Genomic DNA, 22,623 nt, shown 5'->3' with positions numbered 1-22,623 from the left:
CGCCGATTGTAGTTGAAAGCAAGGATGGAGAATTACAGACGTAAGATTTATGAACATGGGTGTTGGCTTTGGGAGTTATAATGTAGTTGATACAATTTCACATTTGAACCCTGCAGGGTATGTATGCCTCACATAAACCTCATACCTAAATGAAATAATTGATTCTTATATGCCACTATCCTTTGTGTCTCATCTCCTGTGGAAAGTTAAAATATAAGCATTAATATTTAAACACCATAGATTAAAACCAAATCTGTACATAAGCATTTAACTAGGAAATGAGCTTTCCTTATGCTTCAAGTATATAAGATACAATTCTGTGTTAATGGCTAAAGAAATGAATTTAATTTATAGAGCACCTAATTTTAGAACAAGTATTTGACATATTAATAAGCTTACATAATTTTAAAAGTGCAAACAGAATGATCAATTTTATTGATACCTAAGAAAAATGATCCCATTAGTTAGATGATGGTCATCTTTCATATCTAGATTGTATATGTTTTTAAAAAGTATTTCTAAATCATGGCAAGATGACATGAAATGTACATAAAGAAAATGAATACTCTGTTTTCCAAACAAAACAAACACATAGGTATATATAGAAGATTTTAACTTTCCACCGAAAGGATTTGTCACATAATTTTCAAAAAGAGTTGAGATAGAAGATGGCATCCTGAGTAGATTTCAACTTAAATGAAGAAATAGGTTTCCAGTGGTTACTAATGGAATGCCTTTGGTCAAATAACAGCAAAATCTGCCTAAGGAAGTGGCAGGGTCCCTCTTTTGTGGGAATTTTCACACAAAGGCTCAAACCCAAGCTTCCTGGCAGGGTCCCTCTTTTGTGGGAATTTTCACACAAAGGCTCAAACCCAAGCTTCCTGTCAGTAATAGTCCAATACTAAAAATAGTACAATTTTGTCATGTGTTTTTCTGATTACACTTCTCTATACATACTTTATAATAAAAAAGATAAAGGCAATAGCTTTCTTTCTTTCTTTTGTGATCAAGATATAGAAAGGCAGCTTTGGTTCCTGCTTAAGTTATTACCTTACCGTGTATCCTTACACTCAGGCTTTAATACTTCAGCCATCCTTGGAGGGTGATGATAATTTTGAAGAGGAACTGGATGGTCTCAGAAAGACACCAGTGTGCTTGGGAGGGTTTGTTAATAGCTCTGTATTGTAGTCAGCCCCTGTCTCATAAAACTCTCCTTGAAAAATAGGTCTCAAATCATGTCCATTTAAAGGAGAGATTTTTACATTTGATGCTGGAAATTACAGACTATGATTTTCAGCTATTTTCTGAATTAAGATGTGTGTTTCACCATTATTGATGGGGTATCATTTTCTCAAACACATCTGAGATTTTCAGAGGCTAAGTAGTTGAGTCGTGTCGTCTCTTCCTTTCTCCTGAAGTCATTATGTGCACCCTTTCCATGTATCAGATGCCTCCAAATCACATTAGTCAGAATGGTCTTCCCTCTACTTCAACTCACGTGTATATTTTCTACCATCTGGTTTTGTGATCAAGTGTATATCTGGAGGCTATTATTTCCACTTTTCTAGTAAGAAATGGTAATTAAAAATATGTTGCTTTTATTACCCTGCAGTGACTGAAAGGAAACATGAGCAAGTGGTAATCTTTTTTCTCATTTCAAGCCAGCTTTGATTCTCAGCTATTTGTGGATTTCTTTTTTGGCTAAGTCCATGCATAGATTATACTTTTTACTATATGGAATATATAATCATCTACAAGTCACAATGCCGATGTGAATTGTTAGTTCTAATGGCGCATTGCATTGGGTATATTGTTCTTAAGAGAAGTTCTCTATTAGGATACCAAGAATAAAGGAATAATTTATGTTATCAGTATCATATATCTAATAAAATAAGTGATATAAAGCACAGTGTAATGGTATGTCGCAACCATACTGACCAGTGGAAATAAGGAAGCAACAACGAGCTCTTCTCCAAGCAGTTTATTCAGGAACCTTGTACTACAAAATCATTCGTTCATCTTTTCTTCTTTCTTAGCTAGCTTCTCTTTTACTCTCTCTCTACTATTTCTTACTCTAGTCCCTCTAGCTCCAGCCCTCACGGGTTAAATCCTTTACCTGGTCCCAATCAGCTATGTGGCAAAGCATAATAGGCTGCAGGAAATCATGCCAGCTTGCATCACAAACTGGAGGCACTCAGCTTTTACAACTAAGGGCTTGTTTATTACAATGCTCTCTGCTCTGGCCAGAGACCAAGTGTTCAATATATATATATATATATGGTGGCAGCTGCGGCTCCCCACAATGGTATTCACCTTAAAGACTAAGAAAGAGGATTATTTAAGCCCAGGACTTTGAATATATAGCAAGACCCTAGCTCAAAAATTCCATATACACAGATGTAACATTTATAACATTTATATTATATGTTATATGTATTACATATATATATATATTTCATTTATGTAAGATACATATGACAAACTGTGTATGTATATCAATTATTATGGGCATAGTTCATATAATCTTAACAATGATTTCAACAGTAATTACTACTCAAGACAGCTACCCAACATAAATTCATTTCATTGTGTGAGAATAGAGACTATATAATTCAAGTCACATTAAGTTTTTCAGCACCATTAGCAAAATTTGGTGTTTAGTGAAGCCTCAGTAGAAGTCATATTGAGCTTTCTAAGTTACTACAAAGTCAACTTTACACCATGAACAATAAATATCTTTATTGTTGTTCAATAATAAGTAAAGGAAGGGCTAATTTTGGTAGATGTTTATATTCAGACCCTCCCAAATTTAGGTAATTCACAGAATAAATCCTATAAAAGAACCCTTTTCTTTTAATCCTGTGGTTTAATTTATTTTTATAATGCATGCCCAGCTGCTAGAAGAAACATTATAAAGCTCACCCGCCTGTCACTCTAAAGTTGGAATGAGTTTATCATTTCTTAATATTTCAATTTTTAGAACTAGTGAAGAATATAAAAGAAAGAGTTTCTGTATCCCTAAAGTAGAGGATCCTGGAAGAGGAAAATTTTGGGGGTAAGGAGTGTGTGTGCGTGCATGTGCATGTGTGTGTGTGTGTGTGTGTGTGTGTGTGTGTGTACATTATTTACAATTGGCCTAAAGTTACTTTAAACAAGGAAGAAAAGATGTGGATCATGTAGTTAAATATTCTGCTTTTGATTAAAGATGTCTGGGATGAATATTTTTACTCACTTGAGGATATGTACTAATTAAAGCCATGGGGAATATTACAGAATGGGATGTTTGTGGAGCTTATGAACAAACCTTGATTATGTCTGACATATAATAGCTGGGAAGAGGAAGATGAGCCTCAAGGGAAGAGAGATGGAAAAAATGATTGGGTTGTAGAAGTTAAATGAAAATAATGTTTCAAGTTTTGTAGACTGTAGCAGTGAGTCTCACAGACAAGAGGTCAAATAGTGAACTCAATGTCTCTTTTATTTGATGACAGTAGTAATGTTAACCAGATCTGTTTTACTGGAGGGATGGAGCTGAAGTGAAGTGTGTAAGTGGGTGAACAAAGACATGAAGACCATGGGTATAGATATTATGGCAGGATTAGCCTGACTTCTTTTTACTAGTTGGAAAGAATAATAATTCAGTTCTTGGGGATTGAAAGAAACATGTATTTTTTTTGTACTGAGAATGAGACAATTTTCTTTTAAATGTTTCTTTCTGTCTTTTAATCTGAGATCTCTTACCATTATCAATTTCTGCATGGGTATTTGTTCAAAAACCTCACTGTAATCTCAGTCTATAGTCATTCTCATGGCTTCAATTAGTACATATGCTCAAGTGAGTATCACATATATATTCAAAGCAGACACTGATAATCCAATGTAGGACATTCAACTACCTCTTCAACATTTTGTCTGAGTTGTTTTCAACATATTTCAAATTGAGAGAGGGATTAAAAAATTTAAGATTTATGAGGGAAGATTTGAAATAGCGATTTGAACTTGGATCAACATAGAGTGAGGTTTCTGAGTAATGTCATTTATACTGGAAATAATATGTTTCAAATTATTGAAATGGTGATCTATGGACTTGATACTGGATAAGAAGACAAGCAACAACAAGGAGCAGCTGAATGAGTGAGGGGAACTGATGAGTAATATGTATGATCATAAGAGCATGGTTCAACTATCAAGCTGAATTGATGTGACACTGACATAAGAAAGAGGAAAAACATGAATGGAGGGTTACTATAATGGTTCTGTGTGATACAGAAGTACTGATAATAACTCTGGAAATAATTGACTCATAGAAATAGGAGAAAAATTATTTGCATTAGTCACCATTCTAATGTTATTAAATACATGACTCACGTAAGCATAAGAGTTAGCCAGTATGAATGCAGAGATTCTGATATAACAAAAATTAAAAACAAACCTTACAATCATGGGGGTGAGTACATAGGTCAGTCAGTAGTGTGCTAAGCATCTATGAAACCCTGTAATTGATCCTCAGCACCATATATACTCTTGTGTAGCTGTGTAGAGAGAACTGTGTTTCTTGGTGTACTCGTGGTAGATAAAGTCAATAATCTCAGGGAGAAGATACAAGAGGATAGGAAGTTCTAGGCCATCCTCAGCTATATTAAAAGTCTGAAGCCTGGTAGGGGTCCAGGAGATCATCTCAAAACCTGAAAGCTATGAACTTAATGGCTGTGTTTACAAATTGAAGGATCTTGGTGTAGAGGTCTTAGGTGATATAGATAGTGGTGAGCAGAAAGGAAAAATTTTATAATGGCATGGCATAATAAGAAGAGGCTTTTATGAAGGTTTTCTTTAAAGGTTGAAAGTTACAACTGAAAGCTGAATGAAGTGTCAAGATAATGTCCTTGTCAACTCAATTGTGTTTTATGGATGTGTGAGTAAACAGCAGCAGCATTTTAGAGAAATACAATTGTGATTTCAAATGAAAGTCAAGATTCAGTTGAGATACCAAAATAATTGTAAGGCTCTCACTCATTCTGAATATTCTCTGCAGATTAGTTTGATAAATATGGCCCAAGAATATTTATATAGTGCTTAGTAAACAGTTCTTAGAGGGGAAACTAGCTTATCAGTCATGAGCAAAGATGTATATACACCTTGTCCTGATATTTTGGGTGATGAGCTATGAAGATAGGGCTATGACTGGATACTTGGCATTATAATTTTGTCACTAGTAACATTTGACATTGGATAGGTTTATGAGAGAAAAATTTAAGAAACATTCCATGAATTAGGTTTTGAATATTTTGTCTGCTTTTATTGTTATCTGCAAGAGTATATCTACAGATGAGGCTACAAACTTCAATGTTATATGAAAATTTCTTTGGAAAATAATTCATGAGCCTAAATCTGTTCTTATTAATTTATTTTCTGTTTCCCCATTTATTTTTTCTGAGACAGGGTTCTCTTTGAGGCTGTTATTGTACTCAAACTCATTGGAATTAAAGTTGCAAGTCACAGTGTCCAACTGGGGTCATCCCTTATAAAGAGGCCTAAAGGACTACACAGATGACTAAACATGTAATGGCTCTTGCCACTAAATTTGGGATCTGAATTCAGATTCTTGAATTCACATAGTGGAAGGAAAGAACTGACTCCTACAAGTACAATTTGCCTTGTGACCTCGCAAGCCACTGTAACATATATATGCCTCAAATACACATATAAATAACTAAATGAGCAAACATAGTTAAGGCACTTTTGAAAAAAATTAAGATGCTTCAGAGAGATTTTTCACATCTTTCACCACATGAGGATGAAATTAGAAGTGACCCTAAACCCCTTTTTAGTCCATGTGAGGAAACATTGAGAAGTCAACATCTGTGAGCCAGAAAGACAGCCCTCACTAAATACCAAATCTCACATGATCTTGAACTTCTCAGTTATCAGAGTGGTTAAGAAAAAAATGGGATTTATAAGCTACCCAGTTTATAGTATTGTTTATCACTCCAAAAAATCTAACAATAAAAGCAGAACTCTCTCCAATAAATTATAAATGACATGTAAATCTCTGTTCCATTCAGTATTTAATTTCTATTCTGGAAATGCCTATGCTATCATAAGTATAAGGGAAGTCATCATTTTCTTCATTATTAGGAATTCAGTACTGCTTAGTTTTCCTGTCTTAACTATGTAGTAAGATTCAGTAGGTGAAGACAGTACATAGTTGGGCTGCTTGATGTAGAGAAATTAATCTCAAACAGATTGAGAAAGTTGCACATAGCTAACTAACATTCAGAGTGTCAGGGGGTGCTATGCAGGTGATATCAATGGTCTCACCCAGCACTAGACCCAGTATGTACAATGTTGAGTAGTCAGAAAACGTTTGTCCACATGATGGCAAAGGGGCAACCAACTATTTTCTGATTGGGTTTGTGGTCTGATCATAGGAGAGACTTCATTTCAGGTACTGTAAATTTGGTTAAATATCTATGGCTGAAAAAGTAATAAGCCCTGTGGTAGAACCTACTACTATTCCTTTGCTAAATTCCCATGCTGCCAATATGCTTTCTAAATGTTGGTGCTTATGTTCATATATTAATGCTGCTCTTGACCTTGTTTCTTTTTGTAATAGGCACTCAGCCTTGAGCTCTGGCCTCCATACAAATCCATGTAAGTACATGTGTATATACCACAGAAATGCACACAGACAGATACACACACACATACATACACATATATAATAAAACAAGGAGTAAAATTTGAAATGTTATAAATATGTATATAATTTATTAGTTCAAGTTATATGTTGAGATCATACAAATATGCAATAAAAGTTCCTGATGTCTCTTCTTTACTATGTGTAAATATTACACTCAATAACATTACCATATCTTCTTTAATCATCCTAACAACACTGTTAATGACTAAGAACACATGGTTAATAAATTCACAGGGCTTCAGGGAAGAACTTACTGTTCTGCTAGATGGACATCATATTAAACTACCCTCTAATTTGCATCTGCATACCTAAACATTGATGCAGCTCTTAGGCTATATTAGAGAAGATTTTGTGCAGTGTATGGCAGTTAATATACAAACCCATAATTAATTGGTCAAAATACAAAGAACAAGTATCAGTGGAGTCCTCAGCCAGTTATATATAAATCACCTCATGTATCAGCTAAGGCTGAAGGGCTACCCAGGAAGAGGGAAGTAGAAAGAATGTGAGAACTAGAGGTTGAGGAAGACCGAAGCAAAACAGTGTCTTCTGGACATGACAGGACCAATGCACTCATAGCAGCTATGATTGTCTGCACAAAACTTACACAGAGTCAAGCTAGCCAACACTACAAATAAAGTGGAGAGGAGATTTCAAACCCCCATCTTTAGTTTAAGAGCTATGGACAATAAATGGTTTCTAGGAGAAAGAGAGTCATTTTTTTAAGGATATGGCTTTTGGTACTTTGGACATGTTTCAGTGAATTACATCTCACCAAGAAAGGTATGGGTAGCACAAATTCGAGTCAAAGAGTTCTTTAAAAATTAAGAGAACATAAAGTTAGAAGGGAAGGAAGATGAGAATGGATCTGGGAGAACTTAAGGGGGCGGGGAGCTGAGGTAAATATGCTCAAAAACTATTGTATAATATTCTCAAAGTATTAATAAGATTTTAAAATAACCCTTGTGGTTGTGTTAGTGAAAATACACCTCATTTGTTTGTATATTTGAATGTTTGGTCCTCAGTTGGTGGAGGGATTTGGGAAGAACTAGTAGGTGTAGCCTTGTTGGAAGAAATGTGTCATTTGAGGGTGAGTTTAGAGGTTTCAAAAGTCCAATGCCTCCTCCCTGTGTGTGTGTGTGTGTGTGTATGTGGATTTGTGTGTGTGTGTTTCTGTTGTGTGTCTTTCTGTGTATGTGTGTGTGTGTGTGAGATAGATTTTACCTTAACATGTAAACTTTCAGCTGCTGCTTTGGCAACATGTCCACCTGTCTGCTGCATTGTTTCCTATCATGATGGTCATGGAGTAACCCTCTGAACTGTAAGCACCCCAACCCCATTAAATTCTTTCTATTATAACTTACATTGTTTATGGTATCTCTTTATGGCAGTAGAAAAGTAACTAAGGTAACCCTGTTTAATTGAAATATTTATCATCATTCACTTTAGAGATGAAAAAAATGAAGCTTAAAAAGAAAAGTAATTTTCTCTAGTTACTACATCCAGCAAATTGTGACCATGACCTTAGATCTGAAAAGTATAATTAAGTATGACATTGCCTTGCTTCACTAGCACTCTTGATTGTCTTTATTCACCACTCAAATTCTCTCAAAGCATCACCATTATATCTTCCTTTCCATAAACTGAATCTCACTTCAAGTATAGCAGTTTTGTGTTTCTGCATTTTCTCATCAGTCTTATTCCTCTTTAGTTATGTGTTACTAAGTTTATGGTATTTTTATGTCTTAAGCTTATCTACTGTTCTGTATGTAAAATTATACAGTATCTTTTTATTTCCTTTTCTTTCTTTGTCACAATTGTCATTTTTTTACATATCATATTTTAAAAGTATCTGACATTTGGGAGAAAAAAGCTGAAAATGGCCAGCATGCAAATGTATATGCATGCATATGCACAAATGTGTACTTATTTATAGTGCTTGGTACTAAATATAGGGGGTCATATAAGTTAAACAAGTACTCTGCAACAGAACTACACCCATTGTTGGAAATTGTTATTAGAAGATTAAGGAAAATATTTTCTTTGATTCTCTCATCCATGTTGGCATATCCAGTGGTGTTGTTATTGCTAATCTCTTATTTAGGCAGCCACATAGTGGAGGTGTCTGGCACATAGAGAATTCTTTAGGCTTGAATCTTCGGTTGTCCAATGTGAGAAATGCTATGACTATATCAAGAAATTAGGTCTGAAATGCTTTTTTCCTGTAAAGGACTGAGAGATTTTAAGCCTGAGTTTATTTGTGCTTCTGAATAGGTCATCAGTAGACACTGGGTTTCTTTGTTTTACCTCAAGTTGGTCTCCAAGAAAATTTGCCCTCCATGTCTAGCCTCTGAGGTTCTCCCACAAAATGTTAACTACAGTATTTCCAGAGTCTTACTTGTTTCACTTAGCAATACATTGAAAAAGAGGAATCATTGCCATTTTTATTTTAAATATATATATATATATATTTGAGTTGATTGTTTTCAAAGAAAGAGTTGATCAGATAATGAATTCCACTCTATTTCCAGAAATTGAAGTTATATTTCCTTAAAGAACCAAACATGCAAAAATTACCCACAGTTTGGTCCTATTGTTTATATTCACTATACACTTAATTCTTATAACACAAACCAAAGCAATCTTCATAATTTATTTCCTTATGTTTTTTTACCACCATACTTTTAATAATGTTACAACCATCTGGAATGTGCTGTTTCCTAATTTATATCAGTATGATTAGGGGCTGGATAGATGATGTAACAGTTAAGAATATTGATTGCTATTCAAAGTAACCAGGTTCAATTCCTAGCAGTCACTTGGTGACTCACAACCATTTATAACTACAAGAGTTCTAATTCCCTCTTCTGGCCAACAAAGGCACCAGGCATGCTGTACATTATGTATAATATTACTTAATTACTAGCATCCCCACAAAACTTGTTACTCAACATTTCTTTAGCACTAACCATGCAGCAATTTGTCTCAAATATTTTCTCCTCCTTATAACTTATTTGCTCTATATTCACAACACCAGGAACACTGAGTATGTCTTTGATTCAGACTAATAAGGCAATAATTTTAATTATATTGGTTAAAGGATCTCAAAATTTATGTTTTATAGTTACAAATGCCTTATATACTTTCTAGATTTTACTCAGGGTTTTCAACAACCAGAGGAAGCATAACAGTTAGCAAGCCAGAAAATGAGTGACACAGATATGAACAAATCACACACACACACACACACACACACACACACACACACACAAAACCCAAAAGGAGAAATGTGGGTGCAGATGCAATAGAATAGAAAGATGAAGGACTTAACCCTAACCATACTAATGAAAATAGTGAGTGCAAATGGCCACATATCTTAATTACATTGCAGAGTCTATCAGAGTCAATAAAATGCAAAGCCCTATTACATGCAGCCTTCAAAGAAATACTTTATAAAGATATGAATATGTTAAATCAAAAATAACAAAGTATATAGCAGGCTAACATGAAAAATAAAACTGGAGTGGCTAAAGAATTATACAATATAGATTTTTATCTAAAGAATAGTGCACAGCAAGAGAGGTTTCTTTCATAACATGGAGATGGTAATAAAACTGAAGGGCATAACAGCACTATACATTTGTGTATCTATTAGCTATGCCTCTAAATATGTGAAGCAAAAATAGAGAGAACCTTTCAACCATGTCAAGATGTTCTTGGCTATAAAAGTTTTCTTAATTGAATATAAAAGCAAAGTTTTAAAGTGATGCATTCCAGATTTATGAGGTCAATCAGAGCCTAGAGGAGGACCCTGTTTTTACAACTACTTGGTTTCAGCTTTCACTTCTGAATAAGGAAGCAAAATTCCTGTGCTTTAATTAGGAAAACTTAGGAAATGTATTTAACACTTGAACTTCTGATTTGTGGGTTTTAAAGAGTGTCTACTGTGTCCACTCAATGTCATAAAGAGTTATCTTAAAGATGAAGACATAATGATACAACTGATGACAGTTTATGAAATGTTCACGTTACTGTTATTGACATTAAAGGGCCTTTTACTTGTTCAACAATTATGAATTTCACATGTTTTTTGATTATAAATTAATGTTCCTGAAAAAGTTCACTTACTTAAGGCATTGTGTTGTAACTCTCTTATACAGTACTAATGTGTACTTTATTGCTTGACAGTAAGAGAATCACTTTAATTGCAAAAATGAAGCTTAAGAACTATAAAGGTGAATGTAGAGTAAGTTCATTAAATCAATGGCTTTGGAACTTCTATGACTGACTATGACCTAAGCTGAGAAATTATCTTATATTCGAAACACACACATATACCTTTACTTAATTGGACCAAGATTTCTGAAACTATATGTATCCATATAATGAGATGTCCTGAGATTTTATTATATTTTATTCTAGTTTATTCATTTAAGGAAAAAATTATTATAATCCATTCTACTGATTTTCTGACCTGTAAGTAGGTTATCCAACTATTCTTCAAAAATACTATATGAGATAATTTTCATGCAAAACTGCATTTCAAAATTAGGAAAATGACGGGGAAAATACCATCATGAGACTTTGAAAAGATACTGAATACTGAGTTGAAAGGACTGTTAATGCCTTTGTCATTGAGATGATGCAGTTAAATTGGGCTAGCTTATTAAGTAAAACATCATTAAAGAAAATATAGAACATTCAAATGCTCTCAAACATTCACTGCAATATTATTTTCAATCAAGGCTCATACTTTCAATTATGAACAATTAAAATATCTGTTACTTTGAAAATCATCATTCTTGGGATCTTGAGAAATGTTTCCAACCACTAAGTGTGTTGTTCTTCCAAGGACCTAGGTTCAATTCTCAGCATCAACATGACAGCTCACAACTGTTTGTAGTTCTGGTAGGGGATCCAGTGTCCTCTTCTGGCCTCTGCAAACCCCAGATATTCACATGGCACATAGACATACATCAGACCAACAATCTGTACACATAAACATAAAACAAAGTAAATGTATTTTTAAAATCTTAGTTTCCTTAAGTTGCATTTATCAAAGTGTTTTACTACAATACGGAAAAAACTAAGACAGGCTGAATGCTATTACTTCTACCATAATTCATCTTTGATTTTGCTTAACTTCAATATAGTTTGTTTTATTGCATTGTTATGAGGAATTTTCTCAAGTGTTGTGATATTTCTCTTTTATTGCTATATTACTTATGCTTCTTTACTTAGTGATGGAGTATCTTCCCTCTTATAAAGGGACCTCTCTCTTTTACTGATAGTTGTTCATTGTTTCCTTTTCTTTGTTGTTGGCACCAAAAATATCACTGCTTTAACTCACAGAAGGGGAGACATCTGAATATAGTCTGGGTAGAGTGAATAAGAGCATAGGCTCTGAAGACAGGCAGCTCTATTCTTCCTAAGTGTCTAGCCTTCACCAAATCTCTCTTACCTCATTAAATCTTAGTGGAGTGAATGTTCAAATGGAGTTAATAAGCCTTAGGACAATTTATGAGGACGGGATGAAATAATGTGGATGAAACTTTTGGTGTAGAAAATTTTATTAGTGAAAACACCTTAGCCACAGTGATCTCCTTACCTGATAGCTCACTTATAGGAATGAATCTTCCACAGCATATGTATATGTATATGTATATGTATATGTATATGTATATGTAATGTATGTGTATGTGTATGTGTATGTTTATGTGTATGTGTATGTGTATGTGTGTGTGTGTGTGTGTGTGTGTGTGTGTGTGTGTGTGTGTATTTCTGGATATTAATCCTCTGTCCAATGTGTAGCTATCAAGGATTCTCTCCCATTCCGTGGGCTTCTTCCTCACTTGATTATTATTTTGTCTTGAGCTGTGCAGAATATATTATTTTTCTGGAATCCCACTTGTCAGTAGTTGACCTTAATTGTTGAGCCAATGGAATATTTTTATTTTTTCAGATATTTTCTTTATTTACATTTCAAATTTTATCCCCTTTCCCCATTTCCCCTCTGAAAATGTGGGGTAGTAGTCTGTTCAGGCAACCAGGGCCCAGTCGAGAACAGGTCTGGAACTCAGGATTCCCAGTGGGCAATAATTTCTGCCTGCAAGGGACAGAAGGGGTTTGACCACATCTCCTGGGACCCTGGCTTCTGTTTCATTCACAATTTCTCACAGCTTCCCCGCAGGAGATGTATGTTCTGTCAGATAGACAATTCCCCAAGCTCCCAGCATTCTAGCTGGACCCTACCCCCCAGTTATCTGACCATAACCAGATAGTCCCATCTCACAATATAAGGAGTGGTTTGTTCCCTCCTCTCTCTCTTGCTCTCTTGCTCTCTTGCTCTCTTCCTCTCTTGCTTTCTTCCTCTGTTGTCCTCTCTCTCTCCTTCTCTTCTACTCCCCTTCCTTTCCTTTCTATGTCTCCACATGGTCATGGTCGGCTTCTTTTCTCTTTCCTATTATAAAATATCTCATGATTGTGCGTTATCTCCATTTAATTAACATGTCACAGAGCCCCCACATCTGCAACAGAGACACCCAGGCCCACATGAAAATCTCCCTATTCCACAACCCCCCTTGCTCACTAACCCACCCACTCCTGTTCTTCTGTCCTGGGATTCCCCTACACTGGGGTATGGAGCTTTCATAAGACCAAGGGCCTCTCCTCTCACTGATGACCAACTAGGCCATACTCTGCTACATATGTGGTTGGAGCCATGGGTCCCTCCATGTGTATTCTTTGGTTGGTGGTTCACTCCCTGGGAGCTCTAAGAGTACTAGTTGGGTCATATTGTTGTTCCTTCTTTGAGGTTGCAAACCCTTCAGCTCCTTGGGTCCTTTCTTTAGCTTGATTGGGGACCCTGTGCTCAGTCCAATGGATGGCTGTGAACATCCAGTTCTGTATTTGTCAAGCACTGACAGAGCCTCTCACAAGATAGCTGTATCAGGCTCCTGTTAACAAGCAATTGTTGACATCCACAATAGTGTCTAGATTTGGTAACTGAGACAATATAATTTTATCCTACACATTTAGCATCAAGGGGAGGGTCTATGTTTTATTCTAGCAACTTCAGTGTTTTAGATAGGTGATAAATTTTTCATTATTATCTCTGATATTTCTATGTTTGCAAATATCTTCCAACTTTTCCAAGTTATGTTTCATACTATCACCATAAATGATTGAATCTTGTATGACAGTTAAAGTTTAAAAATAGTGTTAAAAGAAAAGTGAAAAACTTCTCTCAGTGAAGCCCAGGAAGAATCAAATGTCAGACTCTTCCCCTTAAAAATCTAATTTTGTATTCATTGTAGAGCTAAATTTTCCCATGAAGGATTCTCCCCTTTTCTTTACATATAAAAGTTAACCATTTTTGAAAAATATTCATTTAAAATTTTGAAGAATTTGAATAAAAATAGACAGGTAGGATTGATCAAATGGCATGACTACTTATTTTCTTTTAATATCATTTAAAACATAAAATATTTTCTGCTTGTTATTTAAATACCAGTCATCTTTACTAAGAAATGGAAATTGAGTTCTGGTAAACCAAATTCAGTGAGCAGAAGACTTCTTCAAAGGAGATACATTGATAGATATATATTTTTTAAAGATTTATTTTATTTATGTGAGTACAGTGTAGCTGTCTTCAGACACACCAGAAGAGGGCTTCCGATGTCATTACAGATGGTTGTGAGCCACCATGTGGTCACTGGGATTTGAACTCAGGACCATTGGAAGATCAGTCAGTGCTCTTAACCGCTGAGCCATCTCTCCAGCCCGATAGATATTTTAATAATATATTACCTCTGGCAATTGTTTCCCAACTAGCAAGATCATCTTGCTTACATGCAACACTCCACACATCCCACAATCAGTCCTTTAGCTCCTAGTTATCTAGTAGAAACATGACCCTTAAGGCTGAATTATCCAGTCAGTTTTATGTATCAATAAGATCACAATTTACAAGATGCCAATACAATAATTTCAGAGCCAAATGATAAAGACAATATTTTAACCCAATTAGTCTAACTTTGTGAAAACCTTAACTACTTGTGGTTGTTTCAAACCATGTGGGATCTGGATCGTCCTCCTGTTTGTCTGCTTCCATGTTGATTCTTCTGCTTCTTCTCTGACTTCCCACCTCCTCACTCCTAAACTTCTAGCTCTGCCTCCCTATTCCTGTCTAATCACAGACTTGTCATTGCCCTAATGTGATTTGACAGAGCAAATGCTACAACATTTTTGTTTTTGCAACCCTTTCTGTTTAATTAAAAAAAAACAACCTTCTCTCAAAATATAAATTGAACACAACTATTACATATTGTAAATTATATAGTAAAGAGAGATTTAACACCCAGTCCAACATTTTTGTCAATACAATTGAACAATATTTTCTATCCTAACTTAAAAGAGAACAACTTTGTACCTGGCTATGTCTTGGCTTTAGATTTTGACATCTGAAAACCATCCTCTCAAAGTAAAAAGTCCAAGCTGGCTAGGGGACTATGTAGTTTTTCAACCCCATCAGAAATCCAAGAATGACTGATAATAATTGAAGATATATATGAAGCCTAATGCAGCTTCCAAAAATTTAGCCAATTGATAGAGCCTACTGAACACCTGGACAGTCCTTACTTCAAAACATTAGAGCATCTGTCTTCAGGCTTCTGGCCCATGGAATATTAAGGACTTGCCTACTCTTTCTCTGCAGATTTAAGCTGTCCTATGCCTGTAAGTGGGCCCTTACTTTGGACAGTATTTGTCTGTAGATAAAGAGTCAATTCTTGCCTGATGGCTGTTTCACCACAACCGGAGTAACTCAAGATGCTTGACTTCTTCTTTGAATCTAAGATAGGGAAAGCTGTCAGGCGCAGACTAGTCTCAACCAATGAATAAATAACATTAAACTTCACATTCTGTGTATTTTTGATGCTTTTGAAAACCAACTGTCTATGTAAAGTAATCTGTACTGTTGTCTGTTAACTATTCTCAGCCATTTTTAGATAACATCTTCAAAACACCCTAACAATAAACTCAGAGCCATGAATTTGTTATTTGGCTCTAAATTCACAGGCTTAAATATCTCACATCTATTTATAATAACAGCAAAAGAAGGACTGGGTCTAAGCCCTGTACTTTCAAATATTTCCTATCCATAGAAGAAATTTATATCAATGATAACCTTGATTTTGTGTCAAAATAATTCTGTACCAAATAAGAACTCATGACTTTAACTTAGTTACTATTGTAAAGATCTCTATCAAATGAGATTATGGCTCTACAATCAATTCTGGCTATTTCCTCCCTGTTCCAAATATGACCATTTCTACATTCCCTAGAAAGACAACCTATTAATAACCTTTTCTAGCCCCAAAGCCTAGGGAACTGGGTCGATGACTCTTCATAACTTCTTCAAGCTGAACATGGGTGTTGAGATATTATGAAGGGGGGAGTGTAGGGAAAACAGGATTTAATAGTCTCTGATGTCTGTGTCTTGACTGGATCCGGTTGAAGTCCAGGACATCAGGAGTTCAAGCAGGCCAGTTCAGCATGTCTGATGAGGAAATTCACCAAGGCTGTATATTCTATAATATATAAACCTCAAAACAAAATTTCAGTATCATCAAGATATTATAAATTAACTAAAGGATAACCTTATTTAAAATTATGTTAGATATCATTTAAAACAAAATATTTTCTGCTTGTTATTTAAATACCAGTCATCTTTACTGAGAAATGGAAATTGAGTTCTAGTAAACCAAATTCAGTGAGCAGAAGACTTCTTCAAAGGAGATACATTGACAGATATTTTAATAATATATTACCCTGGAAATTATATTATGTTCCAAATGACAAATGTGGGTCTGTTTACTATAAAAATTAATAGTGTATCTATTTTTGACAATTGATGAATCCCTTCATTAAACTGAAATGCATTCAAATAAAACAACCCAGAAAAGTTAAAGATGTCTTTTTAAATTTGTAACATTGTATAATATGACACACATATAACTAAATAATGAGGTGATCCATTGCTTTTTGATACTTATATAATCTTGTCTCATAAAAATATTATGTAGTTTCTTTTATTTGTTAAAGCTGTCTTACTATTTTAATAGAGAATTTATAGTGTGACACCATTAGGTCACTAACACTACATGGAATGAAGTTTCATTGAACTTTTATGATAAGACACACAATGATCCATTTCAATGAAGAGGGGTCTTTTCATTTCACAGTTTGAGGGATTAGTTGGGTGGGTTCTTTCCCTGAGAATAGTAATGCCTTTATTCCAATTGTCTCTAGGCCTTTCTTTAAACTTCTCATCTTCTTGAGGTCAGTATTTGGCTCCAACATTACATTTTTAGAAACCTTACCTCTTCAAACTTTTCATTGTTTTTGTTTATGTTTTGTCTTATTTTTTTCTTTTTCAGTATAGATCTGCCTAAGAGTGATCACTAATAATCACACAACAGAGTCAATGTTAGGCTGTTTTGAGGTCTTTGCTTAAGAAAATTAGTCCATTACTTTTCAGTTTACCTTAGGCATATTGTTAAGACAATGACAAAGGCAGTCACAATCTTGGTCAAAATATCACAAAAGTAGTCTCTAGCCTAGTTGCTAATGTTATTGTTCTCTGAAATCTCTTGAGCAGGGCCACTATAATGTACATTGCTCTCATCACTACTGGCTTCCAAGCATCTAATAGGATATCCTGTTAAGACCTACTGACAACATTCAACTGCTTTTCTAATACAAAGCCTTCTATATTCTCTCAACAAGCAGCATGCTGAGGCATATAACAGCAATACCCCAGTGCCTCATATCCACTTCTGTCATAGTTACTTAATTTCTGTGAACAAAACACCACAACAAAACAACTTATAAAATAAAGCAATTTATTTTGGGCTTGCTTAAAGTTTCATAGGATGAGACCATGCCTGTCATGGCAGGGAGCCAGCCTGGCAGGTTGCTGGAGCAGGTGCTAAAAGCTCTCATCCTGATCTTTAAGCTAGAGGCAGAGAGAATGAGGCTGTATCTGGCATGCATTTTTGAAAAAGTTGACCCCCAATTATGAATCTCCAACAAGACCACACCTCCAAATCCTTCCTATTCAGTTCCACCAACTGGAGACCAAGCATTCAAATATAGGAGCCTATGGTGACCATTCTCATTCAAATCACCACAAGTGGCTTACATGAAACACAGGAACATGTGTTCTCCAGAGTATCTAGATTGATGAAAACTGTAGTATAAAAACATCAAGAAAACAAGAGATGGTTTCACAGAAGATAAAGAATGAAAAGCAAAGTAAATTTATTTTCCACATTTCTTGTTAGTAAAGAGGAAAAGCTTTCCCATGGTGTTCTCACAAATAGGCCATCTCGTTATCCTTTGTTTCTCACAGACCTGTTTGAATCAATGATTCAGAATATCTTCAGTCACTCTCCATCAGACTTTCATTCCTCTTTTTCTACACACACACACACACACACACACACACACACACACACACACGGACAAGCACACACATATACACACACACACACCACTAGTCTAATTCAAATCACTTATTCTACCTCAAGTAACTCTACAGAACTTTTGAGAACTGTGGTTAATTCTTCCAAAAAGGGATATTTTCCCCTGGTCTCATAGGACAAAGTTGTCAGTCAAGAAGAGGTAGTGAGTATACCTGTTTCTTCAGTGTTCACTTAACATCATTTCATTTCCTCTTGAAAACATATTAAAATAAAAATGATTTCAAAGAAATGTACAAATATAATGATATGCTATCTTTTCATTTAGCACACTGTATATATATTTAAACATGCTTCATGAGAAAACATGGGTGTCTTGCCTACTTCAATGAATAAATTATATGCTGTATCTCTATTTGCTGCCATTTATTTCAACTTATGTGAAATGTATTCAATGTGAGTTGCTCTCCAATAGCTAAAGTTCAGGGAACTGATTTTATGCTCTAGAGACTGGCTCTACTCAACTTCTGCTTCTGGCCTTTGATTATATATTTTTGTTTTCATATTATAAATAATTATTGTTATTTAAAATATACTTTGTATGCATAAATTATAAAGTTAGTGGCTCATTTTGACCAGATTGAAACAATAACTTGTTGTTATACAAGCTAAATTATGAACATTTAAAAGGCAAGCTTTTTGTATTTACCTTTATATAATCTTCAGCAACATATATTCTGCATTTAGCAAATTCTCAGCAATTCTTCACTAAATTAATGAAATGAGTAACTATTCAATGTTTTACAAACCTTGGAAAATATGTCATAAAGGGAGTAGGAAGTACATATATCACTGCTTTGAAAGTATACTGTGAAAATGGGATTTTTTTTAGACCTGGAGAGGTTAACAGACTTTCCTAATAAAAATAGAAGGGAAAGCTAGATGAGAATATTCATAGTGCACCTACTGGGATGTGCATTATACACATCCCGGTGGATGTCCTAGTGTCTATTTGGCTGACCTATGACCAAAGAGTCTCTAGAATGTAAAACTTGTTTATACTGATTGACACCTTTATGGTTCTTGTTTGATCTGTATCCTATTTATGGGATTCTGACTTTTATGTTTACCTTGGTGTCCCTGGAAAAATCTAGCATGTGACAGCTTTCATTGATCAAACAGAGGGCAAAAATTGAATAGATCATTGTAATAAATAAATTAAAAGGTTTTGATAGAAAGTTTTTGGGTAAGGAGGACATCGTGAGTTGGGATGACAATCTCGCATTTTGGGCTGACATAAATAAAGACTCAGAAACATGTATGTGGTAAACATATCAGTGTAAATAATAGTATGGATAATTTTAAGTTCTCAGGAAAGTAAGCCAACAAATAAGAAAATAACCAACTGAAAGGTAGTATTATAAAAGCAGTAATTACCCAGTCTGCTGCATGGGGAACAATTACTGTTCTACCAACTTGACCCATTGCAGCGTAATGTAGACTGAAAGAAGTATATCAGTTGTAACTTGGCCATTCCTGTGGTATGAGAAAGTTAAAAGTGTATCCAAAATGGATGCCAAAGCAACTTGAAATTATAATGATTTACTGTAGTCCCCTCCCTAGTTTTTGCTTTATGAGATGTTTAACATGTTCTTCTTGATGACTGAGTGCTTAGGCAATGAGCAGTATATGTAATTATCTCGTTGCCACTGTCATCACAGCATCATTATGTTTTTCCTAGAAACTGTGGGCGGGGGTGTTTCTTGAGCTTAAGCAAAACCTGAATGCAAATAATTCCAGCATATTTATAAAACAATATTAAATTAAATTGTTTCCAACACGATTTAAAAGTGGTTATCACTATATTGCAAAGCATGTTCATAAGCAAAGCAATCTTCTAAGGATTTAGTAAGCATGAATTAAAAACAACTACCACTGCATTTTGAAAGTTGCAATTCTCTATTTCCTTTTATTCATTGGATAATCAATCACAACAGAGAACTAGAACATTACTTGCGTGTAATACTTCATATTTACTCATTCACAAACCATGTGCAGAGTTTAGATAACTGGTCTTTCAAAAACTTTATCAAACTCAATGTCTAAATCCATTTTAATCCAACTACTAATGAACAGACTTCTGAATGGTTTCCTTTCATATTCATTTCCATTTCTCTTTCAAGTTACCAATAGTGTTTTAATGATATCCCACAGTAAACAAAATGTCATGAATAATACTCTGTCTCTGGAAAGCTTTTTCTTCACTACAAGAGATTCAACATGGGACCTTGCAAATGCTAGGCAAGTGTTCTAATACTGAGTTATAACCCTAGCCTTCTTTTCAATTTTTTATTTTGAAATGAGGGTCACTGAGGTATCTATGCAGTCCTTGAACTTGTGATCCTTCTATATCAGCCACTAAACTACCTGGGACTGTAGTCCTGTAACACCAGGCCCAGATAAGACTTTTGAAGAAATTTTAAATTCACCTGTATATGTTATGAAAAACAAGTTGTTGCTAGAATTATTGGAATTAATTTTAGTAGTAAGTCCAAGATTACTCTAAATTATTAATAAATTATATGCCTAAATCATATTAATTTTTGTCTATAGTAACATACTAATAACCATACTTATTTTATTACTTTGCGGTATACTAATAAGCATGTAAAATATAATTCTGTTAAGACTTAATCATAAAGCAATATTTCATTAAGATGGACCATGCCAATAATTTTGCTGAAACAGGGAGGAATTGTAATATGTTGGTCATTATTTAATTATTCAATTCAAATATTTTAATTAAGAATAACAACAGATATAGGGCAAATCAAGATATTGACTAAAGAAGGTACATCTAGTAATATGTACCCACCCACAGATACTCCAGATTGAACAGGTAGGCATGTACCAAAATTCCTTCATACCTAAGGTAGACAATGGGAGAACTTGGTTACCTAATTATATTATAATAAAAAAGATACATTGAAAACTTTAGACCAAAGAAACACCATTCCAACTGCTTGTAGCACTCACCCAAAGGACTGATTTCTAAATCATCTAGTACTTAAAATGGACAGTATTATATTTGTGTGTCCCCAGGACCAACAGAAATAAAGTGGTTGTTTACAAAAACCTCTTTCCAGAGTCACTTCATAGCAAAAAGGCAGCAGCAACCATCCATCAGCTTCCTTCTGGAAATGGTTTGCCTGTACTCTTTTACAGCTACTGTAAAAAAAGTACAGGCCTACAAAAAGCTTTTTGCTGAGAGCTGATAGAGAAGAGAATTAATAAAACAACTAGGAGCTGAAATAGGAATTGGCGACATCAAATGCCTTTCTTTTCTCTTAATCCAGAAATAAGGTCACACTTTCATCCTGTTCATGGAAGTCAGTGGTTCATATATTAAACGACCCAACTTTATAGGTTCTCACTAACATCATTCTTATACATTGTGGAGATTACTTCCAGTTTTATATATATATATATATATATATATATATATATATATATATCCAAGATAATATGTGTATAAGATATATACACATGCAAACTTTATTCTCTTGGATATATATATATATATATATATATATATATATATATATATCTCAAAAGGGCAGTTTTCTTTTCTTTTCTTTTTTCTTTTTTTGTTTTTTGAGACAGGGTTTCTCTATGTAGCTCTGTCCTGGAATTCTCTGTAGACCAGGCTGGCCTCTAACTCAGAAGTCTACCTGCCTCTGCCACCCAAGTGCTGGGATTAAAGGCATGAACCATCACTGTCTGGCAAAAGGGTAGTTTTCCAATGTGGTATTGGTATAGGAACAGACATGTTGATCAATAGAGTTGAGTCAAGGACCCTGAAGTAAATACACACACATATGAACACTTCATTTGTGAAAAAAAAAACCCTCAAAAACTATGCAATGGAAAAAGAGAGCATTGTCAACAAATGGTGCTGGTCTAATTGAATATCTGTATGTAGATGAATGCAAATAGATCCATATCTATCACTCTGCACAAAACTCATAGCCAAGTGGATCAGAGGCCTCAATATGAAACTAAATATACTCAATCTAATAAAACATAATATGGCAATATAGTAGCAAATAGCCTTGAACTCATTGGTACAGGAGACAATTTCCTGAATAGAACAATAATGGCTCAATCTATAAGACCAACAATTGATAGATGGGACCTCATAAAACTGAAAAGCTTCTGTAAGGCAAAGGATACTGTCAATAGGACAAAACAGAAGCCTACATATTGGGAAAGGATCTTCAACAGCCCTACATCTATCTATCTGACAGATGGCTAATATCCCAAATTTATAAAGAACTCAAGAAGTTAGATATCAACAACCCAAATAACCCAATTAAACCTTTAATCCCAGCACTTGGGAGGCAGAGGCAGGTGGATTTGTGAGTTCGAGGCCAGCCTGGT

This window comes from Mastomys coucha, chromosome X (assembly GCF_008632895.1).
Source record: "Mastomys coucha isolate ucsf_1 chromosome X, UCSF_Mcou_1, whole genome shotgun sequence".
Classification (NCBI taxonomy): Eukaryota; Metazoa; Chordata; class Mammalia; order Rodentia; family Muridae; genus Mastomys; species Mastomys coucha.
This window is presented reverse-complemented; position numbering follows the sequence as displayed.